This window comes from Rhinoderma darwinii (genome assembly GCF_050947455.1).
Source record: "Rhinoderma darwinii isolate aRhiDar2 chromosome 5 unlocalized genomic scaffold, aRhiDar2.hap1 SUPER_5_unloc_55, whole genome shotgun sequence".
Classification (NCBI taxonomy): domain Eukaryota; kingdom Metazoa; phylum Chordata; class Amphibia; order Anura; family Rhinodermatidae; genus Rhinoderma; species Rhinoderma darwinii.
The window spans coordinates 887,736-906,961 of NW_027461815.1; the positions used below are offsets into that span (position 1 = coordinate 887,736).

The 19,226-nt window shown below is 53.4% G+C and overlaps 1 protein-coding gene across 1 annotated transcript in view; it reads right to left on the reverse strand.

Annotated features, from left to right (window-relative positions):
* The window catches only part of FAM83H (family with sequence similarity 83 member H), a 45,373-nt gene extending 34,907 nt beyond the window's left edge, over positions 1–10,466 (reverse strand). The window contains exon 1 of the mRNA XM_075847649.1: positions 10,392–10,466. The gene's annotated coding sequence lies outside the window, so the exon portion shown is untranslated. The remainder of the gene's footprint in view (positions 1–10,391) is intronic.
* Between the last annotated feature and the right edge of the window lie 8,760 nt (positions 10,467–19,226).

Below are 19,226 nucleotides of genomic sequence, written 5' to 3' on the forward strand. Positions count from 1 at the left end.
GCACCAGTAGATTGTATTCACCTGTCCTACAGTCATCCTTCCCCAGCCTGCCATGTCTGATAACAGAGAACAATAGATTGTAGGACAGGTGAATACAGTCATCCTCCCCCAGCCTGACATGTCTGATAACAGAGAACAATAGATTGTATACACCTGTCCTACAGTCATCCTCCCCAGCCTGACATGTCTGATACCAGAGAACAATAGATTGTATTCACCTGTCCTACAGTCATCCTCCCCAGCCTGACATGTCTGATAACAGAGAACAATAGATTGTATTCACCTGTCTACAGTCATCCTCCCCAGCCTGACATGTCTGATAACAGAGAACATAGATTGTATTCACCTGTCCTACAGTCATCCTCCCCCAGCCTGACATGTCTGATAACAGAGAACAATAGATTGTAATTCACCTGTCCTACAGTCATCCTCCCCCAGCCTGACATGTCTGATAACAGAGAACAATAGATTGTATTCACCTGTCCTACAGTCATCCTCCCCCAGCCTGACATGTCTGATAACAGAGAACAATAGATTGTATTCACCTGTCCTACAGTCATCCTCCCCCAGCCTGACATGTCTGATAACAGAGAACAATAGATTGTATTCACCTGTCCTACAGTCATCCTCCCCCAGCCTGACATGTCTGATAACAGAGAACAATAGATTGTATTCACCTGTCCTAAGTCATCCTCCCCCAGCCTGACATGTCTGATAACAGGGACAATAGATTGTATTCACCTGTCCTACCCTGCCTACAGTCATCCTCCCCCAGCCTGCCATGTCTGATAACAGAGAACAATAGATTGTATTCCCTGTCCTACAGTCATCCTCCCCCAGCCTGACATGTCTGATAACCGAGAACAATAGATTATATTCACCTGTCCTACAGTCATCCTCCCCCAGCCTGACATGTCTGATAACAGAGAACAATAGATTGTATTCACCTGTCCTACAGTCATCCTCCCCCAGCCTGACATGTCTGATAACCGAGAACAATAGATTGTATTCACCTGTCCTACAGTCATCCTCTCCCAGCCTGACATGTCTGATAACAGAGAACAATAGATTGTATTCCCCTGTCCTACAGTCATCCTCCCCCAGCCTGACATGTCTGATAACCGAGAACAATAGATTATATTCACCTGTCCTACAGTCATCCTCTCCCCAGCCTGACATGTCTGATAACAGAGAACAATAGATTATATTCACCTGTCCTACAGTCATCCTCCCCCCAGCCTGCCATGTCTGATAACAGAGAACAATAGATTGTATTCACCTGTCCTACAGTCATCCTCCCCCAGCCTGACATGTCTGATAACAGAGAACAATAGATTGTATTCACCTGTCCTACAGTCATCCTCCCCCAGCCTGACATGTCTGATAACAGAGAACAATAGATTGTAATCACCTGTCCTACAGTCATCCTCCCCCCCCTGCCTGACATGTCTGATAACAGAGAACAATAGATTGTAATCACCTGTCCTACAGTCATCCTCTCCCAGCCTGACATGTCTGATAACAGAGAACAATAGATTGTAATCACCTGTCCTACAGTCATCCTCCCCCAGCCTGACATGTCTGATAACAGAGAACATTAGATTGTAATCACCTGTCCTACAGTCATCCTCCCCCCACACGCCTGGGAACCAAATTGTAATACTCCGCTCACTTCCGCCCAGTGCCGCCTCATCATGGAGGACCCCGTCACCCAAAACTAGTCACACCAGTCCCCGGGCTTAACCCATTCACGTCCGCACTGTAAAAAGTTGGAGGAGGATGAAGGCTCAAAACACAATGGTGGAAATTCCAGGTCCGCACCTCCCTCGCCCGGTATCCGGATACCCTGGTTATACGGGGCCCCGAAATAAGAAAATTAGGAGCTCAACAGGTTTGCAAAGCATTATGGGAGATGCGTTAGGTTATACTGCATTGAGGGCAGGCTGATAAATGATTGGTGGTGGCTCCATTATAATGGGGGACGTGCACAGCGACATGAGGCGGCGGCGTCCTGTATGGCGTAACGTCAGATATACAATGTGTGCGCCATTCTGAGAATTACGCAAAGAACAGCAGCACTGGAGAGTAGTCGTGTTTAATGGTGTGCGCCGCGCAGGACGTCGCCCCGAGCAATATCTGTGAATCATACATCTCAGTGCCACGCGTGCTTCAATTCCACACCATGCAGGATCTCTGCTTGCAGTCAGTTATTGGAAACATTAATTGCTTATGTCCACAACCCAGTTGAGGGTTTGCTACAATTCTGTTCAGCGTCGACAAACTCCTACAGCAACAGCAGCAGAGATTTCTGTCCTGTCAGTTTGTTACAATGTATCAGTGCAGGTAATGTATCAGTCTGGATTCTGGGCCCCACAGAGGATTGTATAGAGGCAGATAGCGGACATTCAGGGGCCACAGTCAATGAAGTAGAGATAACCTGCCCACAAGTCCCAAAACCAGACACACAACTACCCCCATCATTGTGGCAGCCACATAACAGCGTCCAGACCAGAACGATCATCACATAGCAGAGCCCACAGAGTAGCAACGTTCATACAAACCTCTCAGCCACGGTGCCCATGTACTACACCACCCGCTCCACTCCATGGGGTCTATATATATATATATATATATACATATACACACACACACATATACACACACACACACACACACACACACACGTTTGTGGTGGCTCCGGATCACTTCGGTTTCTAGATGTTTTGGGCCGTATTCACACGCAGGGAGCAAAAAAACGTCTGACAATACGGAGCTGATTTTCAGACTTTTTGTAGCAACTCTCGTTTTTTCGCGGCGTATTTTACGGCCGTTATTGGAGCGGTTTTTCAATGGAGTCGATCAAAAACGCCTCCAAAAACGTCCCAAGTGACCTGCACGTATTTTACGCGCCGTATCTTGACAGCGACGCGTGAATTACACCTCGTGCGAACAGAACACCGTAAAACCCATTGCAAGCAGCGGGCAGATGTTTGGAGGTGTAATGGAGCCTTTTTTTCAGGCGTAATTCGAGGCGTAAACACCCGATTTATGTCTCAAACCACTGCGTGTGAACGTCCCGATACTCATGGACACTGATTACAGGATTTGATCCCCCCCCCCCGCTCCTCCGCCTCCCCCTCCGCTCCTCCGCCTCCCCCTCCGCTCCTCCGCCTCCCCCTCCGTCTCCCCCTCCGCTCCTCCGTCTCCCCCTCCGCAGTGATCACAGTGGGGTTCACGCCAGCCGTTCCGTCCGCCGCTTGTCTACGGCTTCAGCTCTGATTGCCGCCACGTCTCTTGTAGAAACTCCCGCAGGTGATTTTGGGTCGTGACCTGCGCATCTCATCCCCGTCCAGATGATCCCGGAGGGGCTGCATTGTAATCGGGGCTCTGGGAGGGTCGGCGTGGCCACACTGGAGGTCCAGGACTCCTTCCATTTTGAGTAAGTCAACAACCGCACCTTCTCCGCAACATCCCCCGACCATAACGGACCCTCCTCCATGCCTGACTGCGGGCTGTGGCAGGAAACATGCGCTCACCGGTCACATGATCAATGAACTTTCACCTCTTGGACCCGAACCCGTCAAACATGGGCGCCCGTGAAGATACCCGTCTCCTACTGACCAGGGGTCCGGTGCTTCATAGCCCACCATGGACCTGAGCAGCGGTTCTCAGGCTGCAGCACATCCCTTCACACCTCTGGCTACAACACGGCGTTTGACACGTTTTTCCTCCGCGTTTTCATCCCAGCAGCGCGGATCTGACCGACTGTTTTGTATCTGACCCGTTTTGACCACTCTGATAAATTTCTCCTCACGTTTTGTGGTCACTCGAGGTCGGTCACGTACACTCTTGTTTTCGGCGTATGTCGAGGTCACACTCCACGCCGCCAAGAGAAACCTTCCCCAGGCGAGCGACACGCCGCAGACCATGTCCTGCACTTCTCAGAGTGACTATGACAGGTCGTTTCTGATGGATAACTCCTTCCCGGGAGCCATTTAGGAGACCTCGTCACACAGGATCACAATACGAGGACACCGGAGCGCGGTCACCGCGTACACGGGGGATTATAAACCTGTGTAAAAGAGAAACGGTCAGTGTTGCCTATAGCAACCAATCACAGCGCAGCTTTCATTTCATATTCTACTCTTAAACCAAGAAAGCTGTGCTGTGATTGGTTGCTATGGGCAACAGACAGTTTCTCCTTTACACAGGATTCATAGCCCATTTCTTCAAAAACGACAATCTTCAAGGATATTTCTATAAATAATGTAGAGACGAGGTCGGCGAGCGCCAAAAGGGTTTACAACTGGAGAACGACGCATTTCTGTCCGCTGCCATGTAGGGGGGTCTGCAGTGATGTTTAGGTCGGGGGTGTCACATCCACATGAATGTCAGGACACGAGGTTTCCCAGCAGAACATTGTCCAGATCACCACCCTGCCCCCGCCGGCTCGTCTTCTTCCCATAATGCATCCTGCTGCCACCTCTTCCCCAGGTAAGTGACGCTCCCGGCCGCCCACACGATGTAACACGTGATTCATCAGACCCGGCCTCTTCTTCCATTGCTCCAGTTCTGATGATCACGTGACCATTGTTGGCACTCTCGGTGGTGGACGAGGTCGGCACAGGCGCTCTGACCGGTCTGCAGTTATACAGCCCCATATACAGCGAGCTGCGACGCTCTGCGAGATCGGACACCTTTCTATCAGAGCCGCAGTAACTTTATCAGTAATTTGTGGTGCAGGAGATCTTCTGTGGGATCGGACGAGACGGCCTCCCCTCCCCCGCACATCAATGAGCCTTGTGCACCCATCACCCTGTCGCCGGTCATCCGGTTTTGAAGCACTTTTGGTCGGTACCAACGACTGCATACCGGGAATACCCCCCCCCACAACACCGGGAATACCCCTCCCCCCACAACACCGGGAATACCCCCCCACAACACCCCCCACACAAGACCGGGAATACCCCCCCACAAGACCGGGAAGACCCCCCCACACCACCAGGAATACCCCCCCCCCACACCACCGGGAACACCCCCCACACAAGACCGGGAATACTCCCCCACACAAGACCGGGAATACCCCCCCCCCCCACACCACCACAACACCGGGAATACCCCCCACACACACAACACCAGGAATACCCCCCCACACACACACACACACAACACCAGGAATACCCCCCCACACACACACACACAACACCAGGAATACCCCCCCACACACACACACACAACACCAGGAATACCCCCCCACACACACACAACACCGGGAATACCCCCCACACACACACACACACAACACCGGAAATACCCCCCCCACACACACACAACACCGGAAATACCCCCCCCCCCACACACACACACACACAACACCGGGAATACCCCCCACACACCACACACACAACACCGGAAATACCCCCCCCCCCCCACACACACACACACACACACAACACCGGAAATACCCCCCCCCCCACACACACACACACACACACACACAACACCGGAAATACCCCACACACACACACACACAACACCGGAAATACCCCACACACACAACACCGGAAATACCCCCCCCCCCCACACACACACACACACAACACCGGAAATACCCCCCCCACACACACACACACACACAACACCGGAAATACCCCACACACACACACACACAACACCGGAAATACCCCACACACACACACAACACCGGGAATACCCCCCACACACACACACAACACCGGGAATACCCCACACACACACAACACCGGAAATACCCCCCACACACACACAACACCGGAAATACCCCCCCCCCACACACACACAACACCGGAAATACCCCCCACACACACACACAACACCGGAAATACCCCACACACAACACCGGGAATACCCCCCACACACACAACACCGGAAATACCCCACACACACACACAACACCGGAAATACCCCCCACACACACACAACACCGGAAATACCCCACACACACACACACAACACCGGAAATACCCCCCCCCCACACACACACACACAACACCGGGAATACCCCCCCCCCCCCCCCCACACACACAACACTGGAATACCACACACACACACACACCGGGAATACCCCACCACACACACACACCGGGAATACCCCCCCCCCACACACAACACTGGGAATACCCCCCCCACAACACCGGGAATACCACACACACACACACACACACACCGGGAATACCCCCCCCCCACACACACACACACACACACACACCGGGAATACCCCCCCACACACACACAAAACACCGGGAATACCCCCCCCCCCCACACACAACACTGGGAATACCCCCCACAAGTCCAGGAATACCCCGCCACACACACACACACACACAAAACACCGGGAATACCCCCCCACACACACAACACTGGGAATACCCCCCCACAAGTCCGGGAAGACTCCCCACACACACACAACACCGGGAATACCCCCCCCCCACACACACACACACCGGGAATACCCCCCCCCCCACACACCGGGAATACCCCGCACACACACACACACACACACCGGGAATACCCCCCCACAAGTCCAGGAATACCCCCCACAAAACACCGGGAATACCCCCCCACACAAACACCGGGAATACCCCCCCACACAAACACCGGGAATACCCCCCCCCACACAAACACCGGGAATACCCCCCACACACCGGGAATACCCCCCCCACACACACACAACACCGGGAATGCCCCCCCCCCACAAGTCCAGGAATACCCCCCACACAACACCGGGAATACCCCCCCCCCCACACACACACAGGGAATACCCCCCCACACACACACAACACCGGGAATACCCCCCCACACACAAAACACCGGGAATACCCCCCCCACACACACACACACACCGGGAATACCCCCCCACACCCACACACACACACACACCGGGAATACCCCCCCCCCCACACAAACACCGGGAATACCCCCCCCACACACACACACACACACACACACACACACACCGGGAATACCCCCCCCCACACACACACACCGGGAATACCCCCCCCACACAAACACCGGGAATACCCCCCACACACCGGGAATACCCCCCCCACACACACACACAACACCGGGAATGCCCCCCCCCACAAGTCCAGGAATACCCCCCACACAACACCGGGAATACCCCCCCCACACACACACAACACTGGGAATACCCCCCCCCACAAGTCCAGGAATACCCCCCACACAACACCGGGAATACCCCCCCCCCCCCACACACACACACACACACAGGGAATACCCCCCCCCCCACACACACACACACAAAACACCGGGAATACCCCCCCACACACACAACACCGGGAATACCCCCCCCCACACAAAACACCGGGAATACCCCCCACACAAAACACCGGGAATACCCCCCCCCACACACACACACACACCGGGAATACCCCCCCCCCCCCACACACACACAACACTGGGAATACCCCCCCACAAGTCCGGGAATACCCCCCACACACCACCGGGAATACCCCCCCACACACACAGCGTCGGGAATAACCCCCACAAGGCCGGGAACACCCCCTCACACACACAAGACCGGGAACACCCGCTCACACACACAAGACCGACTGTTCTGGAGATGACCCGGTTGTCTAGAAATCAAATTTGTCCCTTCTCAGTCTCTCAGATCTTTACACATTTTTTCAGCTTCGGACATCTTCATGAACTGACTGATCACCTGCTGCCGAATATATCACCCCCCCCCCAATATACCCCCCCCCCCTTGTCAGTCGCCATTGTAACCAAATAATCACTCATTCACTTCACCTGGCAGAGGTATTATGTTATGTCTGATCGGTGTACAGTATAACTCCGACACTATACTAGACAGCATGAAGAGCTGACAATCTAATAACCGTCCGGCCTTCCAGTCCTGAAAAACTACAGGATCAACATGTAAGTTCTCAAAGTCACCGGAGATCGGTCAGGATTTCCTGCAGCTAATAAACTATGAGCCAAAGTATAACGCCGGCCGAACCGCGTGGAGCAGAACGCCGGCCGTACCGCGTGGAGCAGAGCGCGGGCCATACAGTGTGGAGTGGAGTATAACACCGGCCGTACAGTATAGAGTGGAGTATAACGGCGGCCGTACAGTATAGAGTGGAGTATAACGGCGGCCGTACAGTATAGAGTGGAGTATAACGCCGGCCGTACAGTATAGAGTGGAGTATAACGGCGGCCGTACAGCATAGAGTGGAGTATAACGGCGGCCGTACAGCGTAGAGTGGAGTATAACGGCGGCCGTACAGCATAGAGTGGAGTAGAACGCCGGCCGTACAGTATAGAGTGGAGTATAACGGCGGCCGTACAGTATAGAGTGGAGTATAACGGCGGCCGTACAGTATAGAGTGGAGTATAACGCCGGCCGTACAGTATAGAGTGGAGTATAACGCCGGCCGTACAGTATAGAGTGGAGTAGAACGCCGGCCGTACAGTATAGAGTGGAGTATAACGCCGGCCGTACAGCATAGAGTGGAGTATAACGCCGGCCGTACAGCATAGAGTGGAGTATAACGGCGGCCGTACAGCATAGAGTGGAGTATAACGGCGGCCGTACAGCGTAGAGTGGAGTAGAACGGCGGCCGTACAGCGTAGAGTGGAGTAGAACGGCGGCCGTACAGCGTAGAGTGGAGTAGAACGGCGGCCGTACAGCGTAGAGTGGAGTAGAACGGCGGCCGTACAGCGTAGAGTGGAGTAGAACGGCGGCCGTACAGCGTAGAGTGGAGTAGAACGGCGGCCGTACAGCGTAGAGTGGAGTAGAACGGCGGCCGTACAGCATAGAGTGGAGTAGAACGGCGGCCGTACAGCGTAGAGTGGAGTAGAACGGCGGCCGTACAGCGTAGAGTGGAGTAGAACGGCGGCCGTACAGCGCAGAGTGGAGTATAACGGCGGCCGTACAGCGCAGAGTGGAGTATAACGGCGGCCGTACAGCGCAGAGTGGAGTATAACGACGGCCGTACAGCGCAGAGTGGAGTATAACGGCGGCCGTACAGCGCAGAGTGGAGTATAACGGCGGCCGTACAGCGCAGAGTGGAGTATAACGGCGGCCGTACAGCGCAGAGTGGAGTATAACGGCGGCCGTACAGCGCAGAGTGGAGTATAACGGCGGCCGTACAGCGCAGAGTGGAGAATAACGACGGCCGTACAGCGCAGAGTGGAGTATAACGGCGGCCGTACAGCGCAGAGTGGAGTATAACGGCGGCCGTACAGCGTAGAGTGGAGTATAACGCCGGCCGTACAGCGTAGAGTGGAGTATAACGCGGCCGTACAGCGTAGAGTGGAGTATAACGCGGCCGTACAGCGTAGAGTAGAGTATAACGCGGCCGTACAGTATAGAGTGGAGTATAACGCCGACCGTAGAGTGGAGTATAACGCGGCCATACAGTATAGAGTGGAGTATAACGCCGGCCGTACAGTGTAGAGTGGAGTATAACGCCGGCCGTACAGTATGGAGTGGAGTAGAACACCGGCCGCACAGTGTAGAGTATAACACCGGCCGTAGAGTGGAGTAGAACGCCGGCCGTACAGTGTAGAGTGGAGTGGAGTAGAAACACCGGTCGTACAGTATAGAGTGGAGTATAACGCCGGTCGTACAGTATAGAGTGGAGTATAACGCCGGCCGTACAGTGTGGAGTGGAGTATAACGCCGGCCGTACAGTATAGAGTGGAGTATAACGCCGGCCGTACAGTATAGAGTGGAGTAGAACGCCGGCCGTACAGTATAGAGTGGAGTATAACGCCGGTCGTACAGTATAGAGTGGAGTATAACGCCGGTCGTACAGTATAGAGTGGAGTATAACGCCGGCCGTACAGTGTGGAGTGGAGTATAACGCCGGCCGTACAGTATAGAGTGGAGTATAACGCCGGCCGTACAGTATAGAGTGGAGTATAACGCCGGCCGTACAGTATAGAGTGGAGTATAACGCCGGCCGTACAGTATAGAGTGGAGTATAACGCCGGCCGTACAGTATAGAGTGGAGTATAACGCCGGCCGTACAGTATAGAATTGAGTAGAACGCCGGCCGTACAGTATAGAGTGGAGTAGAACGCCGGCCGTACAGTATAGAGTGGAGTAGAACGCCGGCCGTACAGTATAGAGTGGAGTATAACGCCGGCCGTACAGTATAGAGTGGAGTATAACGCCGGCCGTACTGTATAGAGTGGAGTATAACGGCGGCCGTACAGTATAGAGTGGAGTATAACGGCGGCCGTACAGTATAGAGTGGAGTATAACGGCGGCCGTACAGTGTGGAGTAAACTTTCAGCTCACGAAGAAACTTTCTCCCCCATGTCACCAGTCGCACATGTCTCAGAGGTCCCTGGGGTCAGGGTGAGGGGCAGGGTCCTACCTTGGCTGAGGAGCTGTCTCTCTCCGTCTCTTTTCCTGGATCTCCCGTCTCTGCCAACTCAGGAAGAGAAAACACAAAGCTCCACCCAGGAGCAGAGACTGGGAACTCTCATATACAGAGACATTCCTGAGCCTGACCCAGCCCTGCACCCTCCTCCCCCACTGCACCCGGCATCTGCCGCTCTCTACGAGTGCACCCAGCAATACCTTCCCCCTCACCTGTGTGCAACCAACATTACCTTCCCCCACACCTGTGTGCACCCAGCATTACCTTCCCCCACACCTGTGTGCACCCAGCAATACCTTCCCCCTCACCTGTGTGCAACCAACATTACCTTCCCCCACACCTGTGTGCACCCAGCAATACCTTCCCCTTCACCTGGGTGCACCCAGCAATACCTTCCCCCACACCTGTGTGCACCCAGCAATACCTTCCCCCTCACCTGTGTGCAACCAACATTACCTTCCCCCACACCTGTGTGCACCCAGCAATACCTTCCCCCTCACCTGTGTGCACTCAGCAATACCTTCCCCTTCACCTGTGTGCACTCAGCAATACCTTCCCCCTCACCTGTGTGCACTCAGCAATACCTTCCCCCTCACCTGTGTGCACTCAGCAATACCTTCCCCCTCACCTGTGTGCACTCAGCAATACCTTCCCCCTCACCTGTGTGCACTCAGCAATACCTTCCCCTTCACCTGTGTGCACTCATCAATACCTTCCCCCTCACCTGTGTGCACTCAGCAATACCTTCCCCCTCACCTGTGTGCACTCAGCAATACCTTCCCCCTCACCTGTGTGCACTCAGCAATACCTTCCCCCTCACCTGTGTGCACCCAGCAATACCTTCCCCCTCACCTGTGTGCACCCAGCAATACCTTCCCCCTCACCTGTGTGCAACCAGCATTACCTTCCCCAACACCTGTGTGCACCCAGCATTACCTTCCTCCTCGCCTGTGTGCACCTCAGCAATACCTTCCCCCTCACCTGTGTGCACCCAGCAATACCTTCCCCCCCACATCTGTATACAATTAGCAATACCTTCCTCTCACACCTGTGTGCACCCAGCAATACCTTCCCCCTTACCTGTGTGCAACCAACATTACCTTCCCCCTACAGCTGTGTACAACCAGCAATACCTTCTACCACACATGTGTGCAAGCAATATTACCTTCCCCCTCACCTGTGTGCACCCAGCAATACCTTCCCCCCCCACACCTGTGTACAATTAGCAATACCTGCCCCCTCACCTGTGTGCAACCAACATTACCTTCCCCCTCACCTGTATGCAACCAACAATACCTTCCCCCTCACCTGTGTGGAACCAACATTACCTTCCCCCCACACCTGTGTGCAACCAACATTACCTTCCCCCCACACCTGTGTGCAACCAACATTACCTCCCCCCACCTGTGTGCAACCAACATTACCTCCCCCCCCACACCTGTGTGCAACCAAAATTACCTTCCCCCTCACCTGTGTGCAACCAACAATACCTTCCCCCTCACCTGTGTGCAACCAACATTACCTTTCCCCTACACCTGTGTACAACCAGCAATACCTTCCCCAACACCCGTGTGCACCCCGCAATACCTTCCTCTCACCTGTGTGCAACCAAAATTACCTTCCCCCTACACCTGTGTACAACCAGCATTACCTTCCTCTCACACCTGTGTGCACCCAGCAATACCTTCCACCTCACCTGTGTGCACCCCGCAATACCTTCCTCACCTGTGTGCAACCACATTATCTTCCCCCCTACACCTGTGTACAACCAGCAATACCTTCCTCTCACATCTGTGTGCACCCAGCAATACCTTCCACCTCACCTGTGTGCAACCAACATTACCTTCCCCCACACCTGCGTGTATCCAGCATTACCTTCCCCCCACAACTGCGTGTATCAAGCATTACCTTCCCCTCACACCTGCGTGTATCCAGCATTACCTTCCCCCTACACCTGTCTGCACCCAGCAATACCTTCCACCTCACCTGTGTGCAACCAACATTACCTTCCCCTACACCTGTGTGTAAGCAGCAATACCTTCCATTGCACCTGTGTGCAACCAGCATTACCAACCCCTCACACCTGCGTGTATCCAGGATTACCTTCCCCTCCCACCTGCATGCATCCAGCATTACCTTCCCCCCTAACCTGCGTGTATCCAGCATTACCTTCCCCTCCCACCTGCGTGCATCCAGCATTACCTTCCCCCCTAACCTACGTGTATCCAGCATTACCTTCCCCTCCCACCTGCGTGCATCCAGCATTACCTTCCCCCCTAACCTGCGTGTATCCAGCATTACCTTCCCCCCACACCTGGGTGTATCCAGCATTACCTTCCCCCCACACCTGCGTGTATCCAGTATTACCTTCCCCCCACCTGCGTGTATCCAGCATTACCTTCCCCCCCACATGCGTGTATCCAGCATTACCTTCCCCCAGACCTGGGTGTATCCAGCATTACCTTCCCCTCCCACCTGCGTGTATCCAGCATTACCTTCCCCCCACACCTGCGTGTATCCAGCATTACCTTCCCCCAGACCTGGGTGTATCCAGCATTACCTCCCCCCCCCCCCCACCTGCGTGCATCCAGCATTACCTTCCCCCCCACCTGCGTGCATCCAGCATTACCTTCCCCCCACCTGCGTGCATCCAGCATTACCTTCCCCCTCACCTGCGTGCATCCAGCATTACCTCCCCCCCACCTGCGTGCATCCAGTATTACCTTCCCCCCCCACCTGCGTGCATCCAGCATTACCTTCCCCTCCCACCTGCGTGTATCCAGCATTACCTTCCCCCCACACCTGGGTGTATCCAGCATTACCTTCCCCCCACACCTGCGTGTATCCAGCATTACCTTCCCCCCACACCTGCGTGTATCCAGCATTACCTTCCCCCCACACCTGCGTGTATCCAGCATTACCTTCCCCCAGACCTGGGTGTATCCAGCATTACCTCCCCCCCCACCTGCGTGCATCCAGCATTACCTTCCCCCCCACCTGCGTGCATCAAGCATTACCTTCCCCCCACACCTGGGTGTATCCAGCATTACCTTCCCCCCACACCTGCGTGTATCCAGCATTACCTTCCCCCCACACCTGCGTGTATCCAGCATTACCTTCCCCCCACACCTGCGTGTATCCAGCATTACCTTCCCCCAGACCTGGGTGTATCCAGCATTACCTCCCCCCCCCACCTGCGTGTATCCAGCATTACCTTCCCCCCACACCTGCGTGTATCCAGCATTACCTTCCCCCAGACCTGGGTGTATCCAGCATTACCTCCCCCCCCCACCTGCGTGCATCCAGCATTACCTTCCCCCCCACCTGCGTGCATCAAGCATTACCTTCCCCCCCACACCTGCGTGTATCCAGCATTACCTTCCCCCACACCTGCGTGCATCCAGCATTACCTTCCCCCCACACCTGGGTGTATCCAGCATTACCTTCCCCCCCACCTGCGTGCATCCAGCATTACCTTCCCCCCACACCTGGGTGTATCCAGCATTACCTTCCCCCCACACCTGGGTGTATCCAGCATTACCTTCCCCCCCACCTGCGTGCATCCAGCATTACCTTCCCCCCACACCTGGGTGTATCCAGCATTACCTTCCCCCCACACCTGGGTGTATCCAGCATTACCTTCCCCCCACACCTGGGTGTATCCAGCATTACCTTCCCCCCCCCACCTGCGTGCATCCAGCATTACCTCCCCCCCACCTGCGTGCATCCAGTATTATCTTCCCCCCCACCTGCATGTATCCAGCATTACCTTCCCCCCCACCTGCGTGTATCCAGCATTACCTTCCCCCCCACCTGCGTGTATCCAGCATTACCTTCCCCCGACACCTGCGTGTATCCAGCATTACCTTCCCCCGACACCTGCCACCTGTTCCGTCGCTGTAATGTCCTCTACCCGTTCTATCAATAATAAAGTTCAGCCGTCAGTTTTAGTGACAACCAACATGGCTGCTCTTCCAGTTTCCGTTTTTTCTGTCGCCTTTGGTCACCATATTAAAACATAAATGGCGGTGTATGAGAAATACCGTACAGACAGGACTGCGGTCGTCGCGCTCCTGATTTCCTCGCGTACGGCTGAGTTTAGATTTTACTTTAAAATCTTCTATTTGTTGTAGTAATTATGTTAGTGAAACAGAGAGGATGATGGGAGTTGCACGGTGTTCTGGCTACGGTGGAGGTATCAGGGCCCGGGCCCCACCCTGAAGCCTTCTTATGACTTCTCTTCTATGATGTTCTATGCGTGTAACCAATGGCGGATCATCATATGGGCGGTTTGGGCAGCCGCCCGAGGCTCCCAGGGACCCCATGCAGGGATGGGATTCAGCCGAATGGCCTTGGTTCTCCCAATTCGATTGTTAAAATTGCAGTTGGTTCAGAGAACCGGGGAGAAGCCGGACCCAGAACCGGTCCCCTGTACTCAATTGTATCCATGTAGTTAGGATGCAGATACAATTGATCAGTCGAGCACTGGAGAGGCACAGGAACCATCAGTTCTCTGCCCCGCCATTCAGCGCTTTACCAATGATGTAGGCGGCACAATGACGTCATTGCGCCGCCTGCATCATTCTGCTGGATGTGGCCTGGTCAAAAAAAATAACAGGCCTGCGTCGCTGGAGGATCGCATGGGGACAGGTGAGTACGTAATATTTGTTTTTTTTCAGTGGACAGTGTTAGGGACGCTATCTATAGGGAGCTCTATGTGGGGCACTATCTACAGGGGGCTCTGAGGGGAATTATCTACTGGGGGCTTTGAGGGATATTATCTACAGGGGACTCCATGAGGGGTACTATCTACAGGGGGGCTCTATATGGGGCGCTATCTATAGGGGACATTTTGAATGGCACTATCTACAGGGGGAATTGTGAGTGGCGCTATCTACAGGGGGAGGTGTGTGTGTGGTTCTTTATTTTACAGTGTTTGACACATTTGTATTCAGGGGCACAGTGTATGGTATTATAATATTCAGGGGTGCAGTGTATGGTGCTCTTATATTTAGGGGCATAGTGTGTGGCACCATGAGAATTTTATCTTTGTTTATAGGTGCGGAAATGTTGGAAAAGTGAGGAGCCAAAGACATCTGAGTGGCAAATTCTACAGAAATGGGTGGTAGCCGGGAGAAGTCGTTATGAGGTACGGTCTGGACTGGATGGAGAAGAAAAGAGAAAAAGAATGACTAGAATCTGAGAAGAGTCACCTTTGAGTCACAAGATTTATAGAGGAGCTGTCCCCTCTCCTGACATGTCTATTATAGGAAATCCTTGTATTCCACAAAAAGTCTTTGTGTACTTCAGGACTAATAGACAAATGGGTGTTACCATTCCCCCTGTCCGGAGGATGTGTCCCTACACTGTGTGATACTGTCAGCGATGGATGGAGACTGTCAGTATGTAGGGACACAGCCCTTTGACAAGGGGAATTGGGACACCTCTACTTGCACAGAAAGGTGGTGTCAACTATAGAGACGACACAGCAGGGCGGCGGTGGAGAAGGGGGGCCCAAGTTTGGGGAACAGCCTTGGGCCTATGGTCACTTAATCCTCCACTGTGTGCATCCTAAATAGTCTTCCCCTGACACTTCTTCATAAAATACCAAACAGCAGATATGGCCATTTTCAGCTTCATCACAGCCCTGGGGATAGCGAAGCTGAGAATATGCACATAGGCGCTATCCCCGGGACACCCCATCCTTTAATGCAGCGGCAGGGACAGAGGTGCCGGTTCTGGAGAACCCCTCTTTCTATACTAGACACACTGCACCCCTCAGATCGCGCCAGGGTCTGTGACTGCAGTGGCTCTGGCCTATGTGGATGCCATGACTCTATGGCTGCCCACACATGTACATTAGCTGTCAGCTGACGGGAATTACTGGCAATGGCTTATCTCTCACAGGAACAAAAAAATCTAATGTTTGATCCTACTTTTCACAACATCTGCCATCAGGCGTGACTGCTGTGGCCCCTGTCTGTGATTACTCTGTGACTGCCGTGGCTCCTGTGTTTTATCTGTGACTCTGCCGTGGCTCCTGTCTGTGATTACTCTGTGACTGCCGTGGCTCCTGTCTGTGTTTAATCTGTGACTCTGTCTTGGCTCCTGTCTGTGATTACTCTGTGACTCTGCCGTGGCTCCTGTCTGTATTTACTCCGACTCTGCCGTGGCTCCTGTCTGTATTTACTCTGTGACTCTGCCCTGGCTCTTGTCTACATTTCTCCTGTGACTCTGCTATGTCTTCTCCCTGTATTACTACTTTGACTCTGCGGTGGCATCTGTCTGTGCTTCTTTTACGATTCTGCCGTGGCTCCTGTCTTCACTTTTACTGTGACTGTGTTGTGGCTTTTGTCTGTGTTTCTGCCATGGCTCCTGTCTACGTTTCTCTTGTGGCTCCTGTCTACATTTCTGCTATAAATCTGCCGCAGCTCATATCTATGTTTCTGCTGTGATTCGGCTCTGGTCTGTATTTATACTGTGACTCTGCCGTTACTCCTATCTACATTTCTCCTGTGACTCTTCTGTGGCTTCTCTCTGTTTTTCCTGTCTGCCTTAGCCGTGGTTACCATTTTTATTTTTCCGGTACCTCTTGCGTGGCTCCTGTAAACATTTCTCCTGTGGCTCTGCTGTGAATTCTTTGGCTTCTGTCTGCCTTTCTTCTGTTGAGTCCTGCTTTTGTATGGTTACAAGTCCTATCCTCTGTTCATTATTCCATACAATACCACAGGTCACGGTCTTAAAAAAGGCCCTGGCAAGAGCGAAACGTCGGCATACCTTATTTACTGTGGTATATGTCAGAAATAAATGTTGAAACATTCAGGGTATATTTTGAATTCAATTAAAATAATTTTTTACTTTCAACGGGTCAAGTGCCATGGTCTACTATGTTGATGCTTTTCTTCTGTGTCCCTACTGTGGCTCCTGTCTACAGTTCTCCTATGAGTCTGCTGTGGCTCCTGTCTATAATGTCCGTGGCTGCGGTCCATCAGGTTCACTCTTCCCCTAAAGGCCACAGCTATGGGTCGGCGAGCGCTGGCCCCAGTCTCCTCCTCCAGGAGACGCCAGCGCTCACTCCACTCACCTCGGCCGGGTCCCGTAGGGTGTGCGTGCACGCTCGTGCCTGCTCTTAAAGGGGCAGTGCGCACACAGAACTTTGTTTTAATCAGCCCATTAGTGCCTGGACTATAAGAGGGATCCAGCCCCATGCTTCTATGCCTGAGCGTTGTTTGTCATATCCTAGTTTGTCTAAGCTAATGGTCTCCTAGTGTTTTCCAGTTCCAGTGTTCCCAGTTCCTGTATCCCGTATCCCATGCTATCCTGTTCTAGTGCCATGCTGTGCTATGCTGTAGTCGTGCTGTGTTGTATCTACACCTGTCCTCTACCCGCTGCCTAGTCCCAGCCGAGCCTGCCTTGCTACTGTCCGAGCTGCCACAGGTACCTTATACGAACTGTGGACTGTGACCTGCGCGCTGTTGGCCATCTGCCTTACTGCCAAGGAGGTACGGCCCAGTGGGTCCATGAACCCAATGTGACACTGTCTACAGTTCTCCTATGAGTCTGCTGTGGCTCCTGTCTACAGTTCTCCTATGAGTCTGCTGTGGCTCCTGTCTACAGTTCTCCTATCAGTCTGCTGTGGCTCCTGTCTACAGTTCTCCTATCAGTCTGCTGTGGCTCCTGTCTACAGTTCTCCTATCAGTCTGCTGTGGCTCCTGTCTACAGTTCTCCTATGAGTCTGCTGTGGCTCCTGTCTACAGTTCTCCTATGAGTCTGCTGTGGCTCCTGTCTACAGTTGTCCTAGGAGTCTGCAGTGGCTCCTGTCTACAGTTTTCCTATCAGTCTGCTGTGGCTCCTGTCTACAGTTCTATGAGTCTGCTGTCTATAGTTCTCCTATGGGTCTGCTATGGCTCCGGTCTACAGTTCTCCCATCAGTCTGCTGTGGCTCCTGTCTACAGTTCTCCTATGAGTCTGCTATGGCTCCTGTCTACAGTTCTATGAGTCTGCTGTCTACAGTTCTCCTATGGGTCTGCTGTGGCTCCGGTCTACAGTTCTCCTATCAGTCTGCTGTGGCTCCTGTCTACAGTTCTCCTATGAGTCTGCTATGGCTCCTGTCTACAGTTCTATGAGTCTGCTGTCTACAGTTCTCCTATGGGTCTGCTGTGGCTCCGGTCTACAGTTCTCCTATCAGTCTGCTGTGGCTCCTGTCTACAGTTCTCCTATGAGTCTGCTGTGGCTCCTGTCTACAGTTCTCCTATCAGTCTGCTGTGGCTCCTGTCTACAGTTCTCCTATGAGTCTGCTGTGGCTCCTGTCTACAGTTGTCCTAGGAGTCTGCAGTGGCTCCTGTCTATAGTTCTCCTATCAGTCTGCTGTGGCTCCTGTCTACAGTTCTATGAGTCTGCTGTCTACAGTTCTCCTATGGGTTTGCTGTGGCTCCGGCCTACAGTTCTCCTATGCGTCTGCTGTGGCTCCGGTCTACAGTTCTCCTATCAGTCTGCTGTGGCTCCTGTCTACAGTTCTATGAGTCTGCTGTCTACAGTTCTTCTATGGGTCTGCTGTGGCTCCGGTCTACAGTTCTCCTATGGGTCTGCTGTGGCTCCGGTCTACAGTTCTCCTATGGGTCTGCTGTGGCTCCGGTCTACAGTTCTCCTATCAGTCTGCTCTGGCTCCTGTCTACAGTTCTCCTATGGGTCTGCTGTGGCTCCGGTCTACAGTTCTCCTATCAGTCTGCTGTGGCTCCTGTCTACAGTTCTCCTATGGGTCTGCTGTGGCTCCTGTCTACAGTTCTCCTATCAGTCTGCTGTGGCTCTTGTCTACAGTTCTCCTATCAG